Raw genomic sequence first — 20,596 nt, 5'->3', positions numbered from 1 at the left:
TGGTCAGCTGAAGCATGTTGGGCAGGGAGTGGGTGTGTCTGTATATTCTGGGTCATGAGAGCATCCACAGAAGGCCATTCAAAGCCACCATAACTTAAAATAAGTCCCTGGGTAGGCCAAGAATTCAAAAGATACATATGTGGCTTAAATCCACTTTTGCTTCCATAACTTTCTTGACCTGCACTGCTGCAAGAGCACAGCTCAGAAATGACATATAGGAAGGAAACAAAGTTGAAAAAGAGTAAGAGACATAAATCAATATGGTTACTACTATAGGAGAAGCTAAACTACAGAAAAGAATGTAAGACAATAGAGAGAACCAATAGTGCATAAAATAAGCAATTTAACTGGTTTACTTAATGTGCTCATGAAAATCCTTTGTTACAGTTCTTTGTCGTGTAGGCGAGCATAAACCGAAAAACATACATAAAGTCAAGACTAAAATTAAAAAGATAATTTTAGAAGTTGCAAATAAAAGCAATGCCAGATTTTGCAAATCTCCACACAGCAAGAGGTCACTGAGACGGAGACCATGTGCTCCATGAGGGATAGTGAGGGAAGCTTAGCAACAGATGAGGCAGATTTTGCTGGGAAACTAAACAATTTCTTTGTCTCAGTGTTCATCAGTGAGTGACAGGGAAACATGCCAGAACCAGAGAGAAGCTTCCCAGGGATACAAAATTGAAACTGAATGAAAATTAAGGTTGACACCAGAGCAGGTAAAAATTGAATTAGTTCAATTAACAACCGAGACATCTCCAAGACAAGGCAGCTTGCAAGTCAGAGTTCTGAAGTGCTTTTTGTAGGAGCTGGCCTTTAACTCATTCTCAGGTTTGTAAAGAAAAATATGAAACAAAATATAATTGTTCTAAGTTTTCATTTTATTCCCTAAACATTTTCTGTACAACAGTCAGAAAATGTGTATGTTTCATAAGATTTTGGAAAGTAAAAATAATGAAAATGAAAATATCTTTGTATATTAGAGAAGTCTGAAAGAGAACACTGATTGAATGGTTGTTCCCTCCTGCTGATATGAACAGACTGGAAAGGGTTATTTGAAAGTTATATAAAATTGTGAAAGCCTGTAGGATCTGATGAAAGCCCCACAAATAGGAGAGCCAAAGTTTTCAAAAGGGCCCCCTTTTTTTTTCCAGTGCCTCATTTTTTTGCGTGGCCAACTTCAAACACGTTAAGATGAGTTGCTTCAAATTGGTCACCATGAAATGGAGACAACTCCAAATCAGAGCCCATTTTTGAACATTTTAGCTTTAATATCTACTACAGGATGGACAAAGGTGAATTTTTATAGATGAGTCATTTGAAGTAAAAGGTTGGCTTTACAACATGGTGTCTTCATTCAGACACAGATATTATTCCAAACCCTTGATTTTTTCTTTCTTTCTTTTTTTTTAAGGATTCAGTGGCATTGCTGTGATGGTATTTAAATATGTGATGGCATTTAAATATGATCAACCACAGCAAAACAGCACATGCATGCATCAGTTCTGAACTTGAGCTGTTGTCTTATGCACCAGTCATTACACAGGAAAAACTCCCTTTGACTTCACTGAGTTTTTATTTTTAGATTATAGATTGGGACCCTGTAAGCGAAAGAAAAGATGAGCATTATGTTGATTTGTCTTTGTAACTTTTAATTTTGTTTTGATACAAAAGTTATCTTCAGCATTAGAAAATCTCATTAATCTGTTTCAAAAGGGAACCTGAACCTGACATATCACACAGATATTTCGAAGCTTTTTTTAGCGAGAGATTAGCTTTTGGGACATTGTGTTTTTTCTTGGCAAAGCTTTAGGTGTTTTGCCTTATTAACTGATAAAACCAGACCTCTTCTTTTCTTGGCTTCATGATCTGTGTTATAGGCTTGTGCAGGATGTTACACTTTTCAGGTTTCCCTGTCTCACTTGTGACATTATCAAACTAAAATGTTGTTTTTCCTATGAATAATTATTGTGCTGCATAAAACTATGAAGTAGGTAAAATTAAATTAAGCAAATGCATGGCACGATCCAAGGCGTGGCTTCTCCTGGGGGATTATTGGGACGCAGAGATTTGGAGGAGACAGGAATAACTATGACTCTGGGGTGGTGAGGAGAAGCATAACCTGGATGGAGCTCAGATACCATGCTCACATAGAGATTATATGGTGACGAGTGTGGTTTAAATATCTAAGGCAAGATCCTCAATGTCTGCAAATTGTCATAGCTCAGCTGAAGTGAATGGAATTATAACAATTTACACCAGCTAAGGATCTGGCCTCTAGATATTAGACTACCTAGAGCTGGCAGCAGGGCCTCGGTAGAGATGACAGAAGGTCAGAGACCTGAATCTGCAATCAAAATCAGGTCCTTCGCGGTTTTATTTCTGCTTTGGACCCAAAACAAAGGGATTTGTCTGATTCCAGATCCCTGAAACCAAAACCCTTCTAATTCACAATGGGTGGGGTTAGATTTGGACTTTTTGATTTTGTCTGGTCTGTATTTTGTCAATCATTTTTCTTCATAAAAGCTTCCTCCTGGGGGCACTAACAGAAATAAATAATCTTAATGATAATGAGCATTGCAGTTGAGCAAATTCAGAAGAAATGGCTACCACTTATATTGTTTCCATTCAGAACAAATGCCTCTTTTTTGAAAGTGAAGAGGCAATGCTCTGAAAAATACTCTGGATATCAACTTCCTGAAGAAATGTGTGATTGACTTGTGTGTTTAACACAAACATCTCTTCTGTTACATCTGGGTTTATATTTTTAAGAAATCTGTTTATTACAACTATGAAAAACTATGTGACATAACTAAAATATTTAATAGCAACAATATACAATATATTACATTTAATAAGAAACTGAAGACTCTTGCTCAGTAAAATAACAATTTCAGCAGAAAAACAAGATGTAAATTAAAAGCAAACACCTGCTCTTGTAAAATTGCATCACTGCAGGTACCAGCCCAGGAGAATTTGCAGATGGTTCTGTGTTTGCACACCTGACCTTAGCAGCCCTTCATCAATCTTAGACTGATTGATTCTCTGGAAAGCAGAGTATGTTGTATCCCAGGATATTTCAAGACACCTTTTGAATTAGTTCCAACCAGAAGACCAATTAATTAGTACTTTCTTTCTTTTTAACATTTGCTAACAAAGGATCAACTGTGTCATCAAGACACAGGTCTGACTGAGGGGTGGTGCAGTTATGTTGTCTCAGGGAGAGCTCTCCGAGGAGATGTACCTCAGGAGACAAAACCCTTGCCAGAATTCCCAGACACATGGGGGAGTGTGCAGAGTCCATCATTCTCTAAGATTGTGGAGAGGGTCAAGGAAGATTTGGTGGAGCCATGCGCCCTCTCTACATCCTCTAGAATGGTGCAGTGTGATCCCATCCCTTCACCTGGCCATCTCTTCTGGCCAGTTCAAAGTGGTAGAGAGACCATGGCTCCATCTTCTTTCTCTCCTTCCCCATCCCCTTTGAGGTGTCTTGCACCTCTTGGAGCTATAGGAGGGAGCAGTCTCTGCTGTCCCCTGAGAGGAGGGACTGATTATGCCTCCTCTTTGCAAGGCTCCTTTTGCCCTCCTCCCCCTGTGCACCCATGCAAGGGCCTTGCACAACTAGAAGATGGTGCAGCTTGGTTAAAATATAATGGCTTTTTATAAAATTCATTAATTACAATCTAGAAAAAATGATTATTTATAATATAGATATTTGCTTGTCTTTCCCAAAGGCCTTCAGATGTGGAGTCCTTCATGTTATGTACTTTTATACTTGTTCCTGTCTTAGTGCAGGGAGCTGGAGTAGGTGAGGTCCCTTCCAGACCTACATTTGTATAATTCTTTGTTTCCATATTGTCACCTGTCTCGTTCAATATTCATAGGAAACCACTGAGGAAGATGGTGGTGTGCTTTGGGATGCAGTGTCGTCAACATGTTAATGATATTCAGCTTTATGTCTTCTTTACATTGAACCTGGATTCTATGATGTCATTATTCTCTAAGTGTTTGATAGAGATAGGGATATGGGTGAAAGTGAACTGGCTGCCATTCCACTGAGAAAAAATAGAGGTGAAGCTTGTAGGAAGAAAGAAGCATTTGAAGGTGTAAATGAAGGGTTTGGTCTGCATCTAATTTTTGTCAAAATTGTTTGCATTCTCAGGATTTACTGGATCCGTTCTGGATTCCCATATAGCTTTAGTAGTCTGTGGTGCATTACATAGATGCATAGATTTATAAGGGATGACTGTGACCATCTAATCCAAACACAGGCCATAGTATTAAATCAAGTAATTCCTGAATTGAGGCCAATAACTTGTGGTTGAAGTAGAATTTATACTTTAGAAAAATATCCAATCTTGATTTAAAGACTTTTTACTTAATAGAAAATCCATCACATCCTTTGAGAAATTGTTCCAATGGCTAATTACATTCACTTTCAAAAATTTGTGCTTTATTTCCAGCTTTAAGTTTTCTAGATTCTACTTCCAGCCATTGGGTTTTGTTATGGTTTTGTAAGGTGGATTAGGCAGGCTCTATTACAAAGCCTGGATTCGTGGCTATTTGATGGTGCAGAGCACACCTCCTGAGCCTTGGGGGTTTGCCTGATGTTTGTCTCTAACATTGTCACTGATCCCTGGAGCTAGGGCTGAAACCTAACCTATAACCTATACATAACTATGTGAGTCACAGTTTTCAGTTGATCTTAATCATAAAAAAGTAGTTATTGTTACCAAATTCAAACACTTGTGTCTTCATCCTTTAAGGTGACCTATAAAGAAAATAATTTAGTATGTTCTTTGTTGCTTTTGCTTCTGTATGGTGTATAAGTAAGGCCTGCTGTATTTTTTACATTAGAAATTCAGATCTTGTGTATGGACAATTGAAGAAAAGAGATTGGTTTATGACAGATACCAAGAGAAACTTGATTAACTGAGAAAGAAAAGTTTTTTGGAATGTTTTAAAATTTTTTGTTTGTTTAAAATCTATTTAACCCAAGTGCCTGAACATATAGTAGTAAGAAAAGCTTTTTGTCTTAAATTTTAATAACTCCTTTAATTAGGGGCTTAGAAAATTCCCAAATCATATCTTTGGATTCTCCAAGAGACCTCCACTATTAAGAGAGAAAGCACAATGTGACATTCCTGATATGTCTAAAGTAATAAAACGTAGAAAAATGACTGACTAACTAGGATGATGGGGGTCTGACTAATTGTCTCTTTTTGGAATTAGAAAGGAATTTTTCCAGTTGGGCCAAATTGGCTGAAGCTGGTGGTTTTTTCATCTTTCCTGAAGCATTCTGGAGGCTCAGAAGGGGTATAGAAGACTAGGATTCAGAAGTCTAATATTAAAAGAAAATAGAGTCTATGTAGTTTGTCACAACTTTCAGTTGGTGTTCATTGGAGATAAAGGCTAAAAGGGCCAGTTCCCAGAAGTAAATGAGATCTGGGATTTTGTAGGTGGACTTCGTGTTGGTAAAGACAAGGGGAGGCCTGAACTCTTCACAGAACAAGGTCCCCCATTGGTACTTTCTACCTGTGAGGGGGAGGGTTAGAAGACTCATAAGTGAGCTAAGTCCTGGAGAGTAAGCTCAGGGATCAGCTTGAATTATTGGTTCTGGGTAGTCCTGAAACCCCCCATTGGAATTAGTTAAGTGCCTGGTATGTGAAATGGAGTGGGCATATACTGCCCCATGCAGTGTTAAGTTGCAGGCTTCTGCTTAAAATCCATTCAACTGTCTTTCATTCACCTGCATGTCCTGAGTAAAAAGCTGTGGCATTCTGCTGTCCAATAGGACAATGAGCAGCTGTGCATGAAAGTGTCTAGGGAAAAATACAAACCACTATAGCAGTATTTCTCAAACTGAGGGTTCCGACCCAAAAGAGGGTTGCAAGAGTATTGTAGGGGATTTGCAAGAGCAGCAGCTGCTGTTCGGGCACCCAGCTCTGAAGGCAGTACTGCCAGCAGCAGCACAGAAGTAAGGGTAGCATGGTACATGTGTGGGGGTCGTCACAGCATGAAATATTTTCAAAGGGGGTCCCAGCAAAAAAGCATTATAGCTATAGAAATTTATAGCTATATAGCCATAGAAACATTTTTAATGTTCCCTTTTAATTTTGGAGATCTTTAGTTAAAACTGCAGCAGTTCTCACAACCAACTGCATAAGCTATAAGTTAAACAGTGTGGATGACTTAATTTGCATAGCAGTTACTCTAATTACAATGTCAAAATGTGGTGATGGAGTAACATAAAAGGGAAGTGTTGTATATGTTTTTTTCTCTTTAGCCAGCCGTCTTGTTTCCACATATCTTTTTATCTTTTCACCCAATTCCTAACCGTCTTTGCAAATTGCAGCAAATAAGACAAAAGACCAAAATGTACTTACTCTCTGGTTTTTGAAATAAAGTCCACAAGACAGAGTACTTCAAAATGGGCGTACAGTTGGTAGAATAATGTAACTCATTCACTCCCTGAAAAGGCTAATGCACTGCTGTTATTAACAAAGCACTATCTTCATTAACACTGTGAGAATTGCAAAATTGAGGTCCCAGTCCTGAAAAAACTTACACATGCTTAAATTTGTGCACAAGAATAGTCATATTAAGTTCAGTGGACTACACACATCTAAGTCTTTGCAAAATTAGAGCTTGAAACAACTAATTAGCTGTAGAACTCTCATCAGTAATTTTTCACCTAACATCCTAAAACATACCTCTAAATAGAATATTCTTAAGATTAAGTGATAGCTTAATATTTAGAAACATAACATGGTCTGTCTAAATTAATTTAATGTTAAATACAGACATTCAGCCCTCTTGGCATCTCTCATTGACTGGCTTAGGTAAGGAACAACCTACTATGCTCACTTTTGGAGATGGCATTCTTAGGCGCCTGTCTCTTCCCATTCATTGTAGGCGCCTAACTTGGAGTTGTGGATCTCGGTGTTGTTCCTGTTATTTTCTAGGCACCTCAAAGTTAAGTGCTGTCACTCTGTGTTGCAGTGCCTAAGTCCTATAATGGATCCCAGCCTTTAAAACTCTATCACATTGTTGTTTTTTTATTGAGAAAATTGAATAAAATACATCTTAATGCTGAATGTCAAAGACCCTTAAGCCATAATCTAGGTAACATGAACTGTTTTGTTTTTGCCACATTCAGGGAGGCATTTGAGTGAAAACAAAGATTTTTAAAATTATGACTTTTTAAAAAAGGCTCCTTTAATTTCAGCCTTATGAAACACCACTTTGACAATTTAGCCACAAATCCTCCAGACATTGCTGAAAATACAGTAATTTTCCTCAGTTTGTATTTCTTTATGGAAGAATCGTATTTTGTCTTTTGGCTGTTTTCATTTGTAAAAATGAAAATTAAGTAAGTTTTCAAGTTAAATACAGATAGCTTGATTCCCACCCCCACCAATCTTAGTATGAAATACTCTGGACACTGATTTGAGTACCTATACCTAAGAAAAATAAACTAAATGTCTCATTTATGTAACTGCTTTGACCCATTAGAGGCTTTTAAAGCATGCATCGCTGACTTCAGGGTTGCCTTTGTGAAGCTACTTACAGATCCTAGTTAAATCAGGCATTTTTATGTTTTTGCCCTCAGTCCTTTTTGTTTACCAGCAGGAGACAAAATATTTAATTAGTTTGGGGCCATTTATAATCTCTTCTGGGACAGCTCCAGCCACAACGCTGGACGCCACTTCTGAGTTAATTCCAGTCAGGCTGGCCCTTATACTACAACATATGGGTAACCTATAAGCCTCCAGCAAAAGTTGCAACAGCAAATATTAGTGGGGTGGGACTTCCCTGCTGGGAAAATACCGTGCAACAAAGCAAAAGGGGGCCAGCGTCACTAGTGGAGGTCAAGGCAGCACTTAGACCAAACAGCATCTGGCAAACTGTGGCAATTGGAAATCAATGAGAAACAGGGGGTGGGCTGTAATTTTATGGCTGTTTGCACAAGAAAATAACTCCTCCTGAATCTATAAAAAAAAAAAAATCTTATAGCATCCTTTGACATCATTCTCCATTATGGTTTTACATCTCCGTGTTTCTGTCAGTAAGTTGCATTGCACAGTTTGGTCATGATTTGTTTTTTCTGTCAGCGTTAAACTGTGCCATTTGTTAAGTTTATTCGTTCTTTGACAATTTGGAGATTTCTTTCTAATTGGTTATATATAGGAGATTTAATTGTAATCCAATTCCAGTGTGTATTAAACTCTGTTAATGATGTTAATAAAACACTGAGGCTGAGGATTTAACTTTACAAAAGTCAAGATTCAAAAACTATAGATCCAGGTCCTTAGCTAATGTAGACTAGTGTAGTGTTTCCGTGGCAACATCAACTCAGTCACAGTCACATACAATGATGATATATTCTGGATGACTGATTGTTAGTGTAGATTTTAAAATATAAGTGAGAGTTCCATTAGTCCTTGATTTTGTGCATTTAAATTCTCAAATTAGTGCTGTATTAATAAAAAATTAGGAGTATTTGTGGCACCTTAGAGACTAATAAATTTATCTGTCCGTAAGCTTTCATGAGCTAAAACCCACTTCATTGGATGCATGCAGTGGAAAATACAGTAGGAAGATATATATACACAGAGAACATGAAAAAATGGGTGTTGCCATACCAAAAGTAACGAGACCAAACCAATCAATTAAGGTGGGCTATTATCAACAGGAGAAAAAAAAACTTTTGTAGTGATAATCAGAATGGCCCATTTCAAACAGTTGACAAGAAGGCGTGAGTAACAGTAAAGGGAAAAATTAGCATGGGGAAATAGTTTTTACTTTGTGTAATGACGCATCCACTCCCAGTCTTTATTCAAGCCTAATTTAATAGTGTCCAGTTTGCAAATTAATTCCAGTTCTAGCAGTTTCTCATTGGAGTCTGTTTTTGAAGATTTTTTTTGTCGGAGAATTGTGACTTTTAGGTCTGAAATTGAGTGACCAGGGAGTTTGAAGTGTTCTCCGACTGGTTTTTGAATGTTATAATTCTTGACGTCTGATTTGTGTCCATTTATTCTTTTGTGTAGAGATTGTCCAGTTTGGCCAATGTACAAGGAAGCACATGACAGTACTTGTCAGCACATGATGGCATATATCATATTGGTAGATGTACAGGTGAATGACTCTCTTATGGTGTGGCTGATGTGATTAGGTCCTATGATGGTGTCCTAATAACTAGGCTATGGAGTCATTCTCACTCTTTTTCTGCTCCAATTAATATTTAATTATTTAATACAAAGTGGAATGGCTTGAACAAGAGAGACCCACATCAGAAAATCCCACAGTCCAGTAGTTACAGCACCCACCTGAGAGGTGAGAAACCCCTTTTCACATCTCTTCTCCACATCAGGCAGAAGGAGGAATTGAACCAGGTTCTTGCACATCCAATGTAAATGCTTAAGAACTGGGTTAAAGGAGATAAGGTAGGTTGTGCCTCCCCTGCCATTTTATGTGGAGCTAGATGTGCTCTGAGCACAACTTGTAGATCAGGAAAGTGAACACCTGGTTTCAGGATTGCTCCAAGGCTGCCTACTGGCCTGGGTCCCATTCAAAATCGGGAGGAAGAGATGCCCCCATTATAACTTTTAGCCCAGTTTTAGAGCACTCATCTGGGATGTGGGAAACCAAGATTCAATTCCAACCCCTCTGCCGGAAAGGGAGAAAAGAGACCCCTTGTTCAAGTCGTATCTCTCAGGAGAATTCTCTAATCACTGAATTCTTGGTTCTTCTTCAAGGAGCATCCCTATGGAAATTCAATTTAGGTGTCTTGGCGCCCTATGCTTGTAGTGGGAGATTTGTAGTAGCAGTGCCACTCCAAGCGGCTACTTAGCATGCGCTGCCAACAGTCCCTCAGTTCCTTCTCTACTGCCTTTGGCTCAGGTCGGAATGACAGCAGCGCTCCATCCAACTCGTATATTGCTTAATCTTCACTTTTATTTGTTCTCTTTCTCATCTTCCCCACTTCCCATCCTTATTTACCCGTTTTAAAAAAAACCCCAAAACCCAACAAAACCCTTATTTTCTTCATCCCCCGTCCCTCTCCCCCCACTCACCCTGCACAGCAGCGCTCCGCCAATGGTGACTGAACTCCAAACCTTCTCAGCCATGCCTGGTTCCCCCGGATTTAAACGGTGCTTAACCTTCAGGATATCAATTCCTGTATCGGATGGTCACGCTCTGTGCATCCACTGTCTTGGGGAAACCCACGTATCTCAGAAGTGTCCACACTGCAAAAAAAATATCTACCAGGACACTGACAGCCAGGGACCTCCAACTACAATTCCTAATGATGGAAAAATCCCTCCGGCCAGCCTCTGACCCAGAGTCCAGGACTCCTCCTGGCCAACAGTCTCTGGCGACAGCCTCAGACAAGGATTCCGCATAAACTGTGTCAAAGGACCCTGCACCTAAGAAGGCGACCAAACATCAGTCGCAGTCATCGCCACAAAGAGATTCCCCCCCGCCCCCCCGCAAAAAAGAAGCGGTCTCCTGGTGAAAAATCTGCCCTGGTACCGATAGCATCGAGAACCTCGGACTGAGAGGCACCAGGAACATCTGGTACCGCGATGTCCCGAGGAGCCAAGGCACCGACGCGGCCAGGCTCTCATTCAGGTGCATGGGCAAAAGCTAAGCTCCCTAGCTCAGCACTGACAGTCCTAAGAACACCTTGGCACCGACTAGTGTAATGGTGCCATCTGCTGCATATACACAGCCTAGCAAGACCTCGGCACTGTCAGAGCATACCATGCTGCAATCCATGGCACCGAGTTTCCCAGTACTGCAGCTCTTTACCAGTCAGGCGGAGCTGGCAATCTCCTCCACGCTGGCAACCCCTTTGTTTGGTACCGACAACACCCCAATCAGGCCAGGACCAAGCCGAATAGGCACTCCTGCTAGATCTGCACCACCACTCTCTAGTGATGATGAGGAAGGGGATGACTTAAGTCTTTTCACCCCTCGCCATTCCTCCCCGAAACCTGGACCCTCACACCAGCAACCACCCATGCAAGGGCACAACTGGCAGACACTACCATGGATGCCCCTGCCCATTGGTATTCCATCCGCTTGGCCATAATGGGACCTATCGGCAATTTATAGGGCTCAAACTCGTATACCGCCCAACCCTCCAGCACCTAGGACTACTCAGTCCCCATCACCGAGGGGACCACCGCCATCAGAAGACCAGGAGGAAGAGGGAGAGGAGCCCGAAGAGGCCCCTTTAGGTGATACACTGCCGCCCACTCATATTTCGTCCTCATCCTAGGATGAAACAATTATGCCACTGCCTCCCACTACAGGTGACAACTTTAAATCCTTCCAAGACTTATTTAAAAGACTGGTAGAATCCCTTGATATCTCTTCAGCAGAGCTGCCAGAGACCCAGCACAAATTTACTGACATCCTGCAGGCATCCCTGTCAGCGAAGATAGCCCTGCCCATTAATTCAGCCATCATGGACCCTGCAAAGACAATATGGCAGACACCTGCCACTATCCCACCGTCCTGCAAACGCTCGGACAGGAAATCCTATGTGCCAGCAAAAGGAGCCGAGTTCTTACTCACACGTCCAGCTCCTAATTCACTGGTTGTGGAGGCTGTAAACTGAAGGGGAAAGCAGCACCAGTCAAAAGCACCCCTCATGACAAAGACTGGAAAAGGCTCCACCTCTTTGGATGCAAAGCCTATTCCTCGTCCTCACTGCAATTTCACATAGCAAACTACTCTGCTCTGTTAGCTAACTACACTTACAACCTGTTTAGTAAAATGAGATCTTTTATTGAACAAATAATAGAATATCAGTGTTGGAAGGGACCTCAGGAGGTCATCTAGTCCAACCCCCTGCTCAAAGCAGGACCAATCCCCAACTAAATCATCCCAGCCAGGGCTTTGTCAAGCCTGACCTTAAAAATATCTAAGGAAGGCGATTCCACCACCTCCCTAGGTAACGCATTCCAGTGTTTCACCACCCTCCTAGTGAAAAAGTTTTTCCTAATATCCAACCTAAACCTCCCCCAACGCAACTTGAGACTATTACTCCTTGTCCTGTCATCAGCTACCACTGAGAACAGTCTAGATCCACCCTCTTTGGAACCCCCTTTCAGGTAGTTGAAAGCAGCTATCAAATCCCCCCTCATTCTTCTCTTCCGCAGACTAAACATCCCCAGTTCCCTGAGCCTCTCCTCATAAGTCATGTGTTCCAAACCCCTAATAATTTTTGTTGCTCCCTCTGCTGGACGCTTTCCAATTTTTCCACATCCTTCTTGTAGCGTGGGGCCCAAAACCGGACACAGTACTCCAGATGAGGCCTCACCAATGTCGAATAGAATGGAACGATCACGTCCCTCGATCTGCTGGCAATGCCCCTACATATACATCCCAAAAGGCCATTGCCTTCTTGGCAACAAGGGCACACTGTTGACTCATATCCAGCTTCTTGTCCACTGTTACCCCTAGGTCCTTCTCTGCAGAACTGCTGCCTAGCCATTCGGTCCCTAGTCTGTAGCGGGGCATGGGATTCTTCCGTCCTAAGTGCAGGACTCTGCACTTGTCCTTGTTGAACCTCATCAGATTTCTTTTGGCCCAATCCTCTAATTTGTCTAGGGCCCTCTGTATCCTCTCCCTACCCTCCAGCGTATCTACCTCTCCTCCCAGTTTAGTGTCATCTGCAAACTTGCTGAGGGTGCAGTACACACCATCCTCCAGATCATTTATGAAGATATTGAACAAAACCGGCCCCAGGACTGACCCTTGGGGCATTCCACTTGATACCGGCTGCCAACTAGACATGGAGCCATTGATCACTACCCGTTGAGCCCGACAATCCAGCCAACTTTCTATCCACCTTATCGTCCATTCATCCAGCCCATACTTCTTTAACTTGCTGACAAGAATACTGTGGGAGACCATGTCAAAAGCTTTGCTAAAGTCAAGGAACAACACGTCCACCGCTTTCCCTTCATCCACAGAGCCAGTTATCTCGTCATAGAAGGCAATTAGATTAGTCAGGCATGACTTGCCCTTGGTGAATCCATGCTGACTCTTCCTGATCACTTTCCTCTCCTCTAAGTGCTTCAGAATTGATTCCTTGAGGACATGCTCCATGATTTTTCCAGGAACTGAGGTGAGGCTGACTGGCCTGTTGTTCCCTGGATCCTCCTTCTTCCCTTTTCAAAAATGGGCACTACATTAGCCTTTTTCCAGTTGTCTGGGAACCCCCCCCCCGATCGCCATGAGTTTTCAAAGATAATGGCCAATTGCTCTGCAATCACATCCGCCAACTCCTTTCGCACTCTCTGATGCAGCGCATCCAGCCCCATGGACTTGTGCTCGTCCAGCTTTTCTAAATAGTCCTGAACCACTTCTTTCTCCACAGAGGGCTGGTCACCTCCTCCCCATGCTGTGCTGCCCAGTGCAGTAGTCTGAGAGCTGACCTTGTTCGTGAAGACAGAGGCAAAAAAAGCATTGATTACATTAGCTTTTTCCACATCCTCTGTCACTAGGTTGCCTCCCTCATTCAGTAAGGGGCCTACACTTTCCTTGACTTTCTTCTTGTTGCTAACATACCTGAAGAAACCCTTCTTGTTACTCTTAACATCTCTTGCTAGCTGCAACTCCAGGTGTGATTTGGCCTTTCTGATTTCACTCCTGCATGCCCGAGCAATATTTTTATACTCTTCCCTGGTCATTTGTCTAATCTTCCACTTCTTGTAAGCTTTTTTTGTGTTTAAGATCAGCAAGAATTTCACTGTTAAGCCAAGCTGGTTGCCTGCCATATTTACTATTCTTTCTACACATTTGAGATGGTTTGTCCCTGTAACCTCAATAAGGATTCTTTAAAATATAGCCAGCTCTCCTGGACTCCTTTCCCCCTTATGTTATTCTCCCAGGGGATCCTGCCCATCAGATCCCTGAGGTTGTCAAAGTCTGCTTTTCTGAAGTCCAGGGTCTGTATTCTGCTGCTCTCCTTTCTTCTCTGTGTCAGGATCCTGAACTCGACCATCTCATGGTCACTGCCTCCCAGGTTCCCATCCACTTTTGCTTTCCCTACTAATTTTTCCCAGTTTGTGAGCAGCAGGTCAAAAGAGCTCTGCCCCTAGTTGGTTCCTCCATCACTTGTACCAGGAAATTGCCCCCTACCCTTTCCAAAAACTTCCTGGATTGTCTGTGCACCGCTGTATTGCTTTCGCAGCAGATATCAGGGTGATTGAAGTCTCCCATGAGAACCAGGGTCTGCGATCTAGTAACTTCCATTAGTTGCCGGAAGAAAGCCTCGTCCACCTCATCCCCCTGTTCTGGTGGTCTACAGCAGACTCCCACCACGACATCACCCTTATTGCTCACACTTCTAAACTTAGTCCAGAGACACTCAGGTTTTTCTGCAGTTTCATACCGGAGCTCTGAGCAGTCATACTGCTCTCTTACATACAATGCAGCTTCCCCACCTTTTCTGCCCTGCCTGTCCTTCCTGAACAGTTTATATCCATCCATGACCGTACTCCAGTCATGTGAGTTATCCCACCAAGTCTCTATTATTCCAATCACATCATAATTCCTTGACTGTGCCAGGACTTCCAATTCTCCCTGCGTGTTTCCCTTCTTGAATTTGTGTATAGGCACTTGAGATAACTTGCTGTTTGTCCTTCTTTCTTAGTATGAGGCAGGAGCCCTCCGCTTTCGCGTTCTCCTGCTCGTGCTTCCTCCCGGTATCCCACTTACCTCAGGGCTTTGGTCTCCTTCCCCCGGTGAATCTAGTTTAAAGCCCTCCTCACTAGGTTAGCCAGCCTGCTTGCGAAGATGCTCTTCCCTCTCTTCGTTAGGTGGAGCCCGTCTCTGCCTAGCACTCCTCCTTCTTGGAACACCATCCCATGGTCAAAGAATCCAAAGCCTTCTCTCCGACACCACCTGCATAGCCATTTGTTGACTTCCACAATTCGACGGTGTCTACCCCAGGCCTTTTCCTTCTATGGGGAGGATGGACGAAAACACCACTTGCGCCTCAAACTCCTTTTATCCTTCTTCCCAGAGCCACATAGTCCGCAGTGATCCGCTCAGGGTCATTCTTGGCTGTATCATTGGTGCCCACGTGGAGAAGCAGGAAGGGGTAATGATCCGAGGGCTTGATGAGTCTCGGCAGTCTCTCCGTCACATCGTGAATCCTAGCTCCTGGCAAGCAGCAGACTTCTTGGTTTTCCCGGTCGGGGCGGCAGATAGATGACAGAGTCCCCGACCACCACAACCCGCCTCCTGCTCTGCGGAGCTGTGGTCGTGGAACCCCCATCCCTAGGACAGTGGATCTCATGCCTTCCAATCGGCGGAGTCTCCTTCTGTTCCCTTCCCTCAGATGTATCATCTAGTCCACTATCCGCATTAGTACCTGTGGAGAGAACATGAAAACGGTTGCTTACCTGTATCTGCGCTGCTGGTACATGGACGCTCCCCTTTCTTGTTCTGGAGGTCACACACTGCCAAATTTCTTCATCGTCCTCCTGTCCCCGTTGCGCGGCCTGCAACATTGTGCCTGTAGAAGCATATCCTGACGTCTGTCCAGGAAATCTTCAGTTTCTCTTGGGAAATGGACTACCCTACCCTCATGACCATATGACCCTCATAACCTGGTGGGGGTTCTCAACTGTAGATTCATTTGCAACAGCCCACAATATGAAATGCCCTCAATATTGCTCCTGAGTGGGGCTTGGACATCATTCATTGGGCGATGCCCTCCTCATAAAATGGGAAGCACCGCTTCCGTGTCCCCCCCGCAGTTTCTCTACTGAGCCGTGTGTTACACAAAATCAGACAGGACAAGAACAGATGCCTAACACAGATGGCGGTGAGCACATCTTGAACCCTTCCACAGCTTGCTCACCTCTTGACACAGGATGCTGGTCGCATCATTCACCCTGACCTAGCAGTTCTCCACCTCAAGGCCTGGTTATTCCATGGCTAATGAGCTTGGACCAGGATTACTCTGAGGAAGTAAAAGACATTCTCTTGAATAGTTGCAAACAGAGCACACGCAAAACATACGCTTATAAGTGGGTACGCTTCTGCACCTGATATGAGGCTCATCATATGTTGCCCCACTCTGTCCCTCTACCCAGAGTCCTGGACTACATAGTAGGCCTTAAAAAGGTGGGCCTTTCCAATAGCTCTATAAAGATGCACTTAGCAGCAATCACCTCCCTACGTGATAAAGTTGATGGAACCACAATCTTTGCCCATCCAACAACCAAACGATTCTTAAAGGGCATGACCAACATCTACCCTCCTGAAATACCCTATCCTATATGGGACCTTAACCTCATGGGGAAACCATTCGAACCCCTTGCGACTTGCTCACTGTTACATGTATTGATGAAGGTCTCCTTCCTTTATCGTGATCACTTGAGCAAAAAGAGTAGGGGAGCTAGGAGCCCTAATGGCACACCCGCCATATACTATATTCCATAAAGACAAAGTGATCCTAAGAGCCCACCCTAAATTTATACCTAAAGTCATCTCCACATTTCATTTAAACCAACTGATTTACTTACCTGTGTTTATTCCAAAACCCCACGCCGACGCCAGGGAGGCATCCCTTCACACTCTCAATGTCTGTAGAACTCTGGCCTTCTACCTAGAAAGAATAAAGTCATTTAGAAAATCATCACATCTCTTTCTATCAGTCACGAGCGTATAAAAATATTGCTTGGGGATGCAGGAGTGAAATCAGGAAGGCCAAATCACACACGGAGTTGCAGCTAGCAAGAGATGTTAAGAGTAACAAGAAGGGTTTCTTCAGGTATGTTAGCAACAAGAAGAAAGTCAAGGAAAGTGTGGGCCCCTTACTGAATGAGGGAGGCAACCTAGTGACAGAGGATGTGGAAAAAGCTAATGTAATCAATGCTTTTTTTGCCTCTGTCTTCACGAACAAGGTCAGCTCTCAGACTACTGCACTGGGCAGCACAGCATGGGGAGGAGGTGACCAGCCCTCTGTGGAGAAAGAAGTGGTTCAGGACTATTTAGAAAAGCTGGACGAGCACAAGTCCGTGGGGCCGGATGCGCTGCATCAGAGAGTGCGAAAGGAGTTGGCGGATGTGATTGCAGAGCAATTGGCCATTATCTTTGAAAACTCATGGCGATCGGGGGGGGGGGGTTCCCAGACAACTGGAAAAAGGCTAATGTAGTGCCCATTTTTGAAAAGGGACGGAAGAGGATCCAGAGAACTACAGGCCAGTCAGCCTCACCTCAGTCCCTCGAAAAATCATGGAGCCAGGTCCTCAAGGAATCAATTCTGAAGCACTTAGAGGAGAGGAAAGTGATCAGGAAGAGTCAGCATGGATTCACCAAGGGCAAGTCATGCCTGACTAATCTAATTGCCTTCTGTGACGAGATAACTGGCTCTGTGGATGAAGGGAAAGCGGTGGACGTGTTGTTCCTTGACTTTAGCAAAGCTTTTGACATGGTCTCCCACAGTATTCTTGTCAGCAAGTTAAAGAAGTATGGGCTGGATGAATGGACGATAAGGTGGATAGAAAGTTGGCTGGATTGTCGGGCTCAACGGGTAGTGATCAATGGCTCCATGTCTAGTTGGCAGCCGGTATCAAGTGGAGTACCCCAAGGGTCAGTCCTGGGGCCGGTTTTGTTCAATATCTTCATAAATGATCTGGAGGATGGTGTGTACTGCACCCTCAGCAAGTTTGCAGATGACACTAAACTGGGAGGAGAGGTAGATACGCTGGAGGGTAGGGAGAGGATACAGAGGGCCCTAGACAAATTAGAGGATTGGGCCAAAAGAAATCTGATGAGGTTCAACAAGGACAAGTGCAGAGTCCTGCACTTAGGACGGAAGAATCCCATGCCCCGCTACAGACTAGGGACCGAATGGCTAGGCAGCAGTTCTGCAGAGAAGGACCTAGGGGTAACAGTGGACAAGAAGCTGGATATGAGTCAACAGTGTGCCCTTGTTGCCAAGAAGGCAATGGCCTTTTGGGATGTATATGTAGGGGCATTGCCAGCAGATCGAGGGACGTGATCGTTCCATTCTATTCGACATTGGTGAGGCCTCATCTGGAGTACTGTGTCCGATTTTGGGCCCCACGCTACAAGAAGGATGTGGAAAAATTGGAAAGAGTCCAGCGGAGGGCAACAAAAATGATTAGGGGACTGGAACACATGACTTATGAGGAGAAGCTGAGGGAACTGGGATTGTTTAGTCTGCGGAAGAGAAGAATGAGGGGGGATTTGATAGCTGCTTTCAACTACCTGAAAGGGGGTTCCAAAGAGGGTGGATCTAGACTGTTCTCAGTGGTAGCTGATGACAGGACAAGGAGTAATAGTCTCAAGTTGCATTGGGGGAGGTTTAGGCTGGATATTAGGAAAAACTTTTTCACTAGGAGGGTGGTGGAACACTGGAATGCGTACCTAGGGAGGTGGTGGAATCGCCTTCCTTAGATATTTTTTAAGGTCAGGCTTGACAAAGCCCTGGCTGGGATGATTTAGTTGGGGATTGGTTCTGCTTTGAGCAGGGGGTTGGACTAGATGACCTCCTGAGGTCCCTTCCAACCCTGATATTCTATGAAGAGTGAGGTCATCTCCAAATAAAGACTATTTAAGTGGATTTCCGGCTGTATCCACCTGTGCTATCATCAGAGCAACATTCCAACTCCAGCTGGGATTCATATGCACTCCACCAGAGCACTATCCACATCAGTGGCATTTCTCAGTAATGTACCCATTCTAGACATTTGCAGGGCAGCTATCTGGGCCCCGGCACACACATTTACCAAACACTATGCCCTAGAACAACATTCTGCTGCTGACCCGCAGTTCGGACAATTGGTGCTATCCACCATCAGCAGAGATACTCCGAAGCCCCTCCTTCCATCGGGGGATACTGCTCCATAGTCACCTATAAGGCTGGAGACTACAATGTAGGATTAGGCAAACCAATAGGAGGCATTTTGGTAAATTTGAGGTTTATATTAGGCAAAAAAAAAAAAAAAAAAAAAAAAGGAGGGTTGGAATAAGATATAAACCCCATGGGCCGAGTAATGTTATATCAGGATGAAATTTTTAACTCTTTCAACAGTTCCATCGTTAACTTGTTAAAAAAATTATTGATTTACATACACTCCAGGTTGTAGCATAGAAATGGATTATTTTCCTTATGAAATCTGAAAAAAATAATCCATTTGACAGGTTAAATTATTAATGCAAATGGTAACTAACATTTTTTTATATTTGTTCCTCAGAAAAAGTTTTAAGAAATTATTCAGGGAATCACTTTTGCAATTTAAGAAAATAATATATGTTTTGCACAGTGGTAGATTTGAGATGGTCTTGTTTCTGGAACATATATAGGATAAAAATGATATGTGAGAGGCTCTCACTGTCTGTGCTAAGGGTAGAAGAAGAAAGGGAGTGGCTGAATTCAAGTTGGTGTTTCATAGCTGCTGGGAGGGAAGTGGTTGTGGATGTTACCTTGTAGTTTTGTATTATAGACAGAACTGATAACACAGCTTCTAAGATCTCATCTGCAGTGAGCATGCTAGCAACCTGGGATTGCCAGGAATGAGCAGGCCTTTCTATGCAATTGCTTCTCCCAGAAGCTGTGGGGCTGGGCACAACAACTGAAAACAGGGAAGCTGTCTTCCCTGTGCTTTCAATGTTCCGCTTGCAAGTGTTAAGGAAAAGTTAGCATATGTGCATATGTGACTCCATTTTGGTTTGGGGCCCACCATTGTCTAAAAGCAAACACATCATGCACCAGGAGGAGTGTTCCTTAGATACTGCATTCCTGTAAACCCCGCCCCCCCTTTGTTTCCAGCCTGAATCGACTCCTGGTTTCTGTTCTTTGTCTGTTCCTAACTCCCTGCCTCCTGGCCCTGATGTGAGCCTTCCATCCTGATAAGAAAGGCTACTGGTGCATTGCTTTAGGACCATATTGTCTAGTTGAAATAATGGTTTAGCACGGGGGATGCACTTAGCAGGGATAGGTGGTAGATAAGGGAAGGGTTTGTCTATTGGCTAAGGTTTCCAATGCACAAGGGCAACATGCTTTGCTAAAAGGTACATAATCTCTGTATAACCTGCATTTGGGGTCCCCTCCTGATTAGCAGGGGGGCACCACGCTCGAGAGTAATAAACTTAGTATCTTTGGGAACTCTGCAGTTGTGGACTTTGTTCGTGTGCCTCAGCCTAGACTCGAACTGTGCGTGACCTATCGGGTATAATTCGTAACACAGGTAAGTGGGACACAGAGTTGTAAAAAAATGGACAGGGTAAAAGCAGAGGGAGAGAGGGTTACAGGAGCTGGAGAGTGTAGGTGGAGCAGCAGGGAGGGAGGGGGACAGGAGCTAGGGAAGGGGATTTGAATAGGAGCAGGGCAGGGGCCATGAGATGGGATCAGAAGGATTTGTAACCACTAGAGGACACTCCGCTACTGAACCTGGAATTCAATGCATGAGTCCTTCCTGAGTCTCAACATTCCACTTCTGTGAGCAAATAGCTGTGAAACCCACTAACAAAGTGGGTCTCATTCTGCCTCTAATAGCTCGTCCACACAGAGGATAACACCCTACTACTGCTTCTT

At 43.4% G+C, this 20,596-nt stretch overlaps 1 long non-coding RNA gene across 1 annotated transcript in view; it reads left to right on the top strand.

Moving 5' to 3' along the window:
* LOC311524070 overlaps nt 1–20,596 on the top strand; it is a 30,285-nt gene that overhangs the window by 8,334 nt on the left and 1,355 nt on the right. The gene's annotated exons all lie outside the window — the stretch shown is intronic.

The sequence above is a fragment of the Lepidochelys olivacea genome, assembly GCF_965140295.1.
Source record: "Lepidochelys olivacea isolate rLepOli2 genome assembly, chromosome: 7".
In the NCBI taxonomy this organism is placed as follows: domain Eukaryota; kingdom Metazoa; phylum Chordata; order Testudines; family Cheloniidae; genus Lepidochelys; species Lepidochelys olivacea.
Note: the sequence above shows the minus strand (reverse complement) of the source record. Positions and strands in the feature narration are given on the sequence as shown.